The sequence below is a fragment of the Rhineura floridana genome, chromosome 15, assembly GCF_030035675.1.
Source record: "Rhineura floridana isolate rRhiFlo1 chromosome 15, rRhiFlo1.hap2, whole genome shotgun sequence".
NCBI classification, from domain to species: Eukaryota; Metazoa; Chordata; class Lepidosauria; order Squamata; family Rhineuridae; genus Rhineura; species Rhineura floridana.
In genome coordinates this window covers 36,848,143-36,858,802 of record NC_084494.1, presented here as the reverse complement: position 1 = coordinate 36,858,802, position 10,660 = coordinate 36,848,143, and the positions used below count along the sequence as shown (strand labels likewise).

Sequence of the window (10,660 nt, the reverse complement as noted above, 5' to 3'; positions counted from 1 at the left end):
CATGCCAGTGGCGGGTGAGGGCAGGAGCAAGAGGGGGTGGGCCAATGGATGTGGCGCTTAGATTTAGGATCCTACATTCTAGCCATACAAAAATTAGATGTCTCCAGAAGGGGCTTTATCACAAATCAGGCCACATTTCAGCTAGTGAAAAGCACTCAAGGAGGGTGTGGTGCAGGGCTAGTGAGAGGGGTGGCCTGGAGAGCAGGAAGGTCTAGAGAAAATCCCAAGAGCCAGATAGAAAGGGCAGGAGGGCCACGTTTGGCTGAGACAGGGATGCAAGAAGGCATTGGTTTCTGTTCCATCCTGTATTTGTTGCACGCAGCACTGTTTCTCTTCCACTGCAGTTCATTTTCCACTAAAAACTATTTTTACTGTTATTATTATATATTTTTGAATTTACATCCTGTCCTTCTTCTTGGAGCAAATATAGCAACAAAAACAAGTGAACAACAGGGAAAAGAAAAGCATGTTGTCGCTACGATAGGGTAGTCTTTTAATTGAACATCTCTAGTCTATTTTATTCAGAGTTAATTCAGTTTTTGTTAATTCAGATAATTCAGTTTTTGTAAGATTATTCCAATATAAGTACATTTTACATTCATTGTATTTTATCTATATATTACTTGTTGAAAAGCATTTATAAATGGCTTATTTTTCCAAAAACCTCTGTGTGAAAATTATATATATATATATATATATATAAAATAAGGAAACCCCAAAAGCTTTTTAGAGCTCAGCAATGCATTTTAATATCCATTTTGAAGAATGATCCACTTTGCAGCTACACATCTAGCAGAATCAAGGCTGCGATGGTATGAAAGCAAAGGCATTTCTAGCATTTCACACAGGCTCATATTCTTCAAAGAAAAAAGAGGCAAACTTGGATTCTATCCAACACAAATGCATTTGCATGCACGTGCAGACCCCCCCCCAAAAAAATTGCTCTTTACGTTGCAGTTGTGGCTTTTGCGCCATTACATCCCACAACTCTCCACAGGGCATGGACAAGTTTGAACTGAAGCAGACAAAATGGTATTTAACGCACCCCCTTCCAGTGCAGAGACATTCCCTTTGGCATCCTTCCTTCTTTCTGCAACCCTCCCTTAGTGGGACGGGGGAGAGGCAGGGAAGGAGGGAGATTGACACAGGTGAAAAATACCATTGGTGCAACCACTAGATCCTGTGACTCTCTTTATCAACCTGTGGTGTCTGCCATCCTTAGGCATGCTTACCCAGTCCTCCCCCAGGAAAGGTTGTGTCAGCGGCAACATCAATTAAAAACAGCTTCGTCCTTCCGTGTTTTGATGCATCCACAGTAATGTGGCAATTCTGTTGTATTTTGACAGGCAACCCAAGCTGCTTACTCATTACATGGGGGGGGGGGTTGATCTGTGCAACTTGTTTCCACAGTTCTGGACTACCCTATGGGGTTGCACTTTGATGCACTTTGAACACTGGAAAGGCTTGCTTGCTTGCTTTATTTATTTAGTTATTGAATGTATTTTCCCCCTTCTTCCCAGTAGGAGCCCAGAGTGGCAAACAAAAACACTATCAACCCATCATAAAAACAGACTTTAAAATGTATTAAAAACATTGAATATATATAAACACTGAATGTCTCTTTCTAGAGGACACTTGCGTACTGTGAACCTACAAAGCCGGTCCTATCATTAGGCCAAGTGTGGGGAACCTGTGGCTCTTCAGAGGTTGCTGAACTACAACTCCCATCATCCCTGGCCATTGGCCATGCTTGCTGGGGCTGGTGGGGCCTGTAGCTCAGCAATCTCTGGAGAGCCAAAGGTTCCTCATACATGCATTAGGCAGAATAAGGCAGCCCTTGAGGGGCAGGGAGTGGACAGAGCTGTGTGCGCCAGGCAGACTGCTCTGCACCCACTAAGCGAGCCAGCCGCCCTCAGGTAGGATCTTGTTCCATCACCAGTGTCAAAGCAGGAGTCAACTGCTAGTCTGATCAGCTTCTGTATCTGGAACGGGAGATATGCCATCCTGTTTCTCACATCAAATACCAAGAAGTCTTGGCCTGTCCCGTGGACAACGGTTACAGAGTTTTTGGGGCAGAATGGAGGAATCTAGGTGGCTTTTCCACAGGTTTGGCTTCTATTGTACAGATGAGGGATGTAAGAAAGGATTGTTTTCCATTTCGCCTGGCATTCCTCACTTGCAGCACTGTTTCCGTTCTGCTGCAGTTCAGCTTCCACCAAAAATGACATTATTCATCTCACTGCCTGCTGTCGCGAAATTACAGAACTTACTTAATGAATTACGTTGTCTTTATATTATTCCACCCAATTCATTTCAATGGAACGGAAACATAATGCAGTTATGTATTGTTTGCGGACTGAAAGCAACACCAAGAGAGAATACCAATCATATTCACCAGGCTGACTTCTGTTCCGGCCATGGGACAAATCATCGGAGGGGTCCCACTGACAAAAGCCTTCTGGACCTGCTCTTCAGCTTGTTCACCCACATCTTGCCCTCCCCCAGATATCGGAGGGGTGTGTGTGAAGAAGAGGAGCTAGAAATGGCACTGTCAGCTTGTTCATTCGCCTGTTGCTGGGCACCCAGGCGGGTGGTAGCAAATGATAAGGAAGAGAAGCCAGAGAAGCCTTTGGTGATAAGGGCAAGGAGGAGGTAGATTCACTGACGGTGTGGGGCCCGTGGACGGTGTCTTGCCCACAGGTCCACCAAAGCCTGGAGCCAGCTCTGATCTCTGATCTGCGTCCCATTAAGTAAGTAAATAAGTGAGAGAGAGAGAGAGAGAGAGAGATGTTTAGCAGGGAAACAACCAAAAGAGAAAGGTCTAAGTACCTCCTCCACACCTACCAATTTGGTTTACATTTTAAAGAGACAAACACACCCACTAGGGCTTCATTGTGTGCTTTTGTGCAATGCCTCTTCTGGCTCCAGCAATGCCTCGTCTCAGCCTGCAAGGAGGTTTTTTCACCACCTGCACCAGGGAGGCAAAACCTGCGCTCATCCTCTCTGCAAACCAGCCGAGTCTGTTCCACCAGCTAGGACCGGACAAAGCAATTCGACAGCTTGCTCCTGTCCTGCCTCTCCGTGCGGGAGGAATCAAACCTCTGGAAATAAATGAGGCTGCAGTCACAGAAGGAATAGTCTGTCCTATCTGTTCTGACTCTATTTTATTTTGGCAACACCGGTTTAAAGAGGATTTGGTTGGGGTTTATTGCAATATTTGAATTGTACATTGTCTCTGGACTCTTGATAAATGGGGGAGGGCCATCTAAAATACTAGCAACAGAGAACAAACAAACAAAGGTAAAAAAGCCCCACTAACAAAGCATTACTGTGGTGGGAAAGAATTAGATGTTTACCCCTCTAATATTTGCTCTCCTACCATTTCAATGCATCCACCACGCATTTCCCTTCCTTTCCCTTCTCCTTCCCTTTCAGTAGTTGTGCCTTTCACTGCCAGGGAGGTTTAGAAGAGGGGTGGGCAGATTTCACACGTGAGGGGTCTCCTTTTTTATTATTTAAACCTCAAAATTCACCACATTGAGCCTGGTGCCAATGACATATGCTTAAAATGAAAGAATTCTAAATCTTCCGAGCCCAGGGTATTAGATTGTGAGTATCAGAAGAACCAAATGGAACACACAATCTTTCCAGAAAAATCCTCCCACACTTACTTTATTTCAACTGTATAATTTAGGGCTGGAGGCGAGTCAGTTTTTTGCTGGTGCTGTAAAACTGGGGAGCTTCCAGACCAGCTGTTTATTGAGCATTCATGTTGATACATTTACACAAAACATGCATGAAAGTTATACATCACCTGTTTAATGCGCATTCACTGGCAGCCCAGGGGAGAGGTTTCCTAATCCTGGTGGCTAAGTAGATCAACATTAACCTACTAGCTGACGATAATGAACTTATATATTATACTTGTAATAATTTATTATGGGATCGACTGTGTATAAATCATACACATAGAAATATCAACAAAACACTTTCCCTTTTTAACAGAAAGATTTCCAGTAAGAAATTTCATTGTGTAATTGATATTTAATTACTAACAAAGTTTATATATTTCTAAAAGAACAACAACAACAGTAAGCTGATCTCCTGCAACTCACCCAAAGATCCCAATCAACCTTCTGTTTATTCCTGGTGTAGAACATTATTTATTATTTACTTATTCATTAAATTTATATCCCGCCCTTCCTCCCAGTAGGAGCCCAGGAAGGCAACATCACTTCTCACTGGCCAGTCCCAACCCTTCCCTTCCTTCCTTCCTCATCTTAGTTGCCCAATATCTTGATTATGAATTTTGAGGCAGTATCAGTTTCCCCCATTTTCCCAATACTTTTACGGCTTATTATTTCTTTTATTTTTCAATTGATATTTCAGAGCAGCCATAGACGGGGATGGTGAACAAAATTTAAGCACAAAGTCAGTGTTTTCCAAGCACATTTCAAACATTTACTTGAGATTTTACTTTCACCGTTTTCATCTCAACACACACAGAGACAAATCAGGCCTCTCCAAGGCATTTCGCTGCTCCAAAGAGCTCAAACAGCGCCTTGCAACACCAGAGAAGATGCTGAAGTATGTGGCCGGATATAAGGAAAACTCTGGCTCCTCATGGCTGAAGTAGGCCTGAATGTCTTTCCTGAGGGCAGGTATGTCTTACCTGTCTGGATCATGAGAAAGCAGAAATCCCCCTAATCTGTCTGCTGTTCCAAACATGGGAACATTTCATCATTTTATTTTGTTGTTATGTGCCTTCTAGTCAATTTCGACTTATGGCGACCCTATGAATCAGCGACCTCCGAGAGCATCTGTTGTGAACCACCCTGTTCAGATCTTGTAAGTTCAGGCCTGTGGCTTCCTTTATGGAATCAATCCATCTCTTGTGTGGTCTTCCTCTTTTTCTACTCCCTTCTCTTTTTCCCAGCATTATTATCTTTTCTAGTGAATCATGTACTCTCATTATGTGTCCAAAGTATGATAACCTCAGTTTCATAATTGTAGCCTCTAATGATAGTGCTGGTTGAATTTGTTCCCAATTAACACCCAATTATTTGTCTTTTGCGCTGTCCATGGTACCCACAAAGCTCTCTTCCAACACCACATTTCAAATGAGTTTATTTTTCTCTTATCTGCTTTTTTCACTGTCCAACTTTCACATCCATACACAGAGACCAGGAATACCATGGTCTAAATGATCCTGACTGTAGTGTTCAGTGATACATCTTTGCATTTGAGGACCTTTTCCAGTTCTCTCACAGCGGCCCTCCCCAGTCCTAGCCTTCTTCTGATTTCTTGACTATTGTCTCCATTTTGGTTAATGACTGTGCCAAGGTATTGATAATCCTTGACAAGTTCAGTGTCCTCATTGTCAACTTTAAAGTTCCATAAATCTTCTGTTGTCATTTCTTTAGTCATTTATTATTTATTTATTCCATTTTATTTATATCCCGCCCTTCCTCATAGTAGGAGCACAAGGAAACAGGGGAAACTGCCTTCTACCTAATCAGGCTGTGGGTCCATCCAGCTCAGTATTGTCTACACTGGCTGGCAGTGGCTGTCCGTGGTTTCAGGCAAGGGATATTCCCAGCCCTACCTGGAGATGCCGTTGGGGACTGAACCTGAGGCCTTCTGCATGCCAAGCAGGTGCTCTCACACTGAGCTACAACCCTTTCCCTTGAAGGAAATGCACCTTTCACAAAATCAACCTACAGCTGCCATCGAAGCTGCCTACCCTCGCCAGCTCTCCAAAAGTTGCGCACAGACGTTAACTCCTACCCTCCCCCCCCCCGGTCACAGGTGGCTCATTCCAACCTGCCCAGGCAACGGGCTGCTTGATCCAACTTTTAGAGAGCCAAAAAGGGACTTGCATTTCTCTTGTAGGGGGAAACTCTGCTAGAGGAGGGTCCTGCCAAGGAGAGGGGATGAGCTGGAAGGGTCCAACATGGGAAAGGTTGCTTTTGCTTAAGCCTCTGCCTTCCCACACTTGAGAGCGACACTTAAATGTCAAGTGTGGGCGTGGGACAACCTTCCTAGTCCTGGTGAAAAATGAGACTTGCCAGGTCTGTTCAAGGGAGGAAGGCAAAGTAAAGATGGTAATAGAGGAGGAGGAGCCTGAGAGCAGACAGATTTGCAAAGGAAAGGGACCCACCTGGTGCTTGGTTTCTACAAGGAGCTGGCCTTGGGTCACTCAGGATTGTGTCACAGATGCTCCTTGCTGAACAGGAAGACGGGGTGAACAGTTACGTTGTCAGGAAAAACAGCCCTATCCTTTGCGGGGGGGCAGTGGCTTAAAAAAATAACAGTGCTGACCTCAAGCTTGCGCCTTCCATGCTGGGATGCCCTGTTCCTAGCCCCAGACAGGGACATAAGAATTGCATGCTGGATCCGGACAGGGCTGCACTGAGTCTAGCGTCCTGCTCTCAGAGTGGCTGACCAACAGCAAGGGCCGGCACAGGACCTGAGAGCAACAGCACTCGGAGAGTTGTGGTTTCCTGCAACTGATATTTATTCAGAAGCATACTGCCTCCGATAGTGGAGGTATGTGGCAGGAAGCTCCTTGTTCTCATTCAGTGGTGAGGGAAAGGTACTCTGCACGTGGCCAGAGAACATCGTTCCTGTTCATGTCACAGGCTTTCAAGGATAGCCGCCCTGGGCTCCTGCTGGGAGGAAGGGCGGGATATAAATCAAATAAATAAATAAATAAATAATAAGTCCTCCTGGTCATAAATGGTGCAGGGGCAAAGGGCAGTGGCTTCAGACAAACAGCCCATCCTACCTGCCTCCTCCACTGTTTGGTCTTTGGGGTTACTTGAAGGAAACACACTTTTCACATACAAATTATAACTGAGCGATAAACTGGAAATTAACCTAAGGGTACCATCTGAAGCACGCTTGTTCCGAAGTTGATGCCACCGAAATCAACAGGACTTCACAGGAAATAGGCTTCAGATGGGAGCATCGCTGTGACCTATTCCATCAGGCTGCAGCAGAGAGAAAGGCAGCAAGCAGGGCCAGCTCCATCAGGAGCCGCCTCTCTCTGACTCGTTTCCATTTCTAGCAGGCTGCTACAAGAACTATTTGTAATTTGGTGAACTGGGGGTGGGGTTTGCTTGTTGCCCTCTTGCCTCCACATCCCTTCCCCCCACACACATTTTGGGTTGTGCCTTTGCGATTGTAAGCCTGTGGGGAGGGTCTGTCTTCTTTCAATTTAGTTTAGTCACTCTGGAAGCCTTATCAACTGAAGAGTAGGGTGCAACTGCCTTTAAAAAAGTAGTGAAATAACGCAATAACTAAATAGCAAACGTAAATAAATACGTCTCTTTCAGGAATCTCACACGTGCTTCAAAGCTCGCCCCCTGCCATATAGAAATGTGCTTTACTCCTTCTCGCCCCCTCCCAAGAAAGCTTTTTTTTTTTTTTTTGCTTTGGGTACCAGTGCAAGCAATGCAACCCGGTATTTATCCACCTACACGTATAACCCTAAGAAACAGGTCAGATCTTTTGTCCCTATTTTACGGATAAGTACAGAGGCACACAGCTACTCAACAGTTCGCTCTCCAGCTTTGGGGGAAAAATAGGCCTGTGCCTTTACAGATGTCACTGGACTACAACTCCCATCAGCCCTGTCCATTGGCCATGCTGGAAGTCCAACAATGTCTGGAAGGCCAACGGCTTCCCACCCCTGCTGTACGACAATGTGTGCTTCTTTTAAGCAATCCTCATCCTCACAAACAACCATTTTCATGACACTTCTTCCTAATGTTCAGAGCACTTAACCCCAGTCATTCTTACAATGGCCCAGTAAGGTAGATCAGTATCATAATACCCATCTTCAGATCAGAGCTCGTACAACAAAGGCTCATCTACAGCCAGGTGCAGCCTGAGCCTAAGAATGTGCAAGCACCTCTTTGTTCCGTTAAAACTGTCAGTCCTTTGCATCAGGCTTTGCCAACCTGGCACCCTGCAGGTGGTTTGGACTACAACTCCCAGCGTGCTGGCTGGGGCTGATGGGAACTGTAGCCCAATCCACCTGTAGGGCGCCAGGTTGCCAAAAGCTGCTTTACATTACACTGCCTGTCATGCACACCGTGCTTTCTTGTTTTGTTTTACCTGGTGGGGTCACAGATCCCTCACACTGCGGAAGAACACCAGCTCTTGTGAGGACACGCACATAGCAGACATGGTTCTTACCCCCCCCACACACACACACTTATCCACACAACAATCCTGTAAGGTAGGCTAGGCTGAGAGATGGTGACTGGCCCAAGGTCACCCAGCGAGCTTCATGGCCGAGCGGGGATTCGAACCCTGGTCACCCAGGTCTTAAATCCAACACTCTAACCACTACACCACACTGCTTGCACTTGCGCGCTCGTTGCCTGGCTTTGAGCCCTGCTTCTCATGCACCCATACAACGCACCCACCGCTTTTTCGCAGGTGCCGTCTCCCCGCAGCTCTCACCTGCCGCCTGCCCGCTGTTAGCCGCCTTCCTCTCACCTGCCGCGCCGCCGGCCCTTTAAGGGACGCCACACCCAAGCTATGACGCCATCACGCGTGTGCGTCTAGGTACCTGGCCTGGCGCCATCTTTGGAGGGACAGGAGGGATCTGCCAGGCTTGTGCGCTCTACGCAGGCATTTATGGGAAGCTTTTGCCTGCTTCGCTTCCTCCTCCCCCTGCCCCCCCCGCGGTGCCCTTTATTGCTTTTTTTTCTGTTTTCCTCCATTTTCATTTTTTTCCAGTTCCTCTTTTTTCCTCCTCCTCGTCTTCTTCTTCTCCTTTTTAAAAATCTTCTATTCCTTTTTTCCCCTCACTCCCCAAATTAAGCAATGAGGGTGAGGGAAAATAATAAACCCTGTCGATTGCATTGGCAAGTTCCACAATTTACATACACTTATTTTATTTATTTATCAAATTTATATCCTGCTGTCCCTCCCAGAAGGCGCCCAGAGTGGCAAACAAAAACATTAAAAGCACTCTGAAAACATCTTAAAACAACACCTTTAAAAACATCTTTTCAAAGAAAGCTTTAAAAACATCGTTAAAAGCAGTTCCAACACAGGCACAGACTGGGCTAAGGTCTTTACTTAAAAAGCTTGCTAAAAGAGGAAGTGTAATTGGCAAACTGTTAGATCAGCCTCTTCTCCAACTAGGTGCCCTCCAGCTGTTTTGGACTACAACTCCCATGAGCCTCAGCACGAGATGGCTGGGTTTAATGGTCCCCCTCCCCTACTGTCTTTTTTCATTTCTTGAGTTCAGGGGAATAGCCCTTAGGTAGAGCGGCTGCTATATTCCCTGGAAATGCTCCGCACTTTGAAGAGCTGAACAACAGGCAGAAATTCAGGGGTAAAGCTATGCTCCATCACTGCATGTCCATGTTGGGGAAAGCTGCACGCTGAATTTTTGCCTCATGCTGGTTTTAAAGGAAAAGAAAGCCTAATGGGAGGGACAGAAGAAACCAGCTTCTGGGCATGTTCAGAGTGTCATTTTCTCACCTCTGTGTAATTGCAGTCATATGGATGCCACACATCTTGGGTATGGGTGGGGGCCATTAAGTCAGAAGCTGGGTGGCAGTTGGGTGGCAGAAGTTCTTGCTGGCAGCACAAGCGGCCTAGCACATGCAGTGCAAGCCAGCGGAGCCCCAGGAAAAGCTTTCCTCCTCAGTGTTGGGTCATACTGCACTTATCAGCTCAGGAGCATGGTCAGGGCCAGCACCAGGCATGACTGGGCCCTTGGGCACCAGCCTGCCCCAGGCCTGCAGTGTTCGCCCACACGCCTCACCTACCTCTCCCATTGCCTCATGTGAATGCCATGTGCACTGTGCACACATGCCTGCCATCAACCAAGATGGGGGGAGTTCCATAAAGGGCTGATGCCCCTGGCACACATAAGCCTGCCATCAACCAAGGTGTCAGCCCCTTAGGGAAGCCTCCATTGCCATCTTGGTTGATGTCAAGCATGCACACACAGCACACACAGCATTCACGGCAATAGGGTAGGTGGTGTGTGTGTGTGGGGCTTATTGAAGCCCATGTGGTCTGTATGGGGTGTGTGCCTGGGAGCTCTGTCTTTGCAATCTGCAGTAAGATCGGGAGTCGACACTGCTGCGGAATGGGAGCACTACCCTCCCGTCCTAAGGAGGGGCCCTTTTGGGGCCCCAGGCCAGGGCCCGACCTGGCTGTCCTCTGGTGCTGGCCCTGAGTATGATGACAACCAGTATGGTGGCAGGATGCCACCAATTTCCCTCCTTTCAAAACCTGCCTTTCCTATAGAGCCCTTGGTGCAACCTCCTAGTCCTCCCTGTAATGAAGCCAAAACATTATGTGTAACTGAAATAAATGCAGACTCTTCCCCGTCTTCCCTGCATTGAATTATAGACTGTAAGGGCCTCTGGGCAGAGACCTGACCTTCTGTATGAAAATGCAATTAAATTAATTAATTATAAACTTTTCTAAACCACTTAATATTAAAAAATAAATTCCTGTACAAAAATATATAAAAATAACATAAAAACAAATAAACAGCATCATCAAAAGAGTAAAACAGCATTATAAAAACTGATAGGAACAGGTTAACAACAGGAATTCAGGAACAACAGAGTCCAATCTGATGAGTTAGCAAAAGCCTGGGTAAAAAGATATGACTATAAAT

General features: G+C 46.1%; 1 long non-coding RNA gene across 1 annotated transcript; it reads left to right on the top strand.

Moving 5' to 3' along the window:
• The first annotated feature begins 2,589 nt into the window (after positions 1-2,589).
• On the top strand, positions 2,590-5,296 carry LOC133370555 (uncharacterized). The gene is made up of 3 exons (XR_009759155.1): positions 2,590-2,750; positions 4,390-4,661; positions 4,772-5,296. It is a non-coding gene; the product is annotated as an uncharacterized LOC133370555 (long non-coding RNA).
• The last annotated feature ends 5,364 nt before the right edge of the window (positions 5,297-10,660 follow it).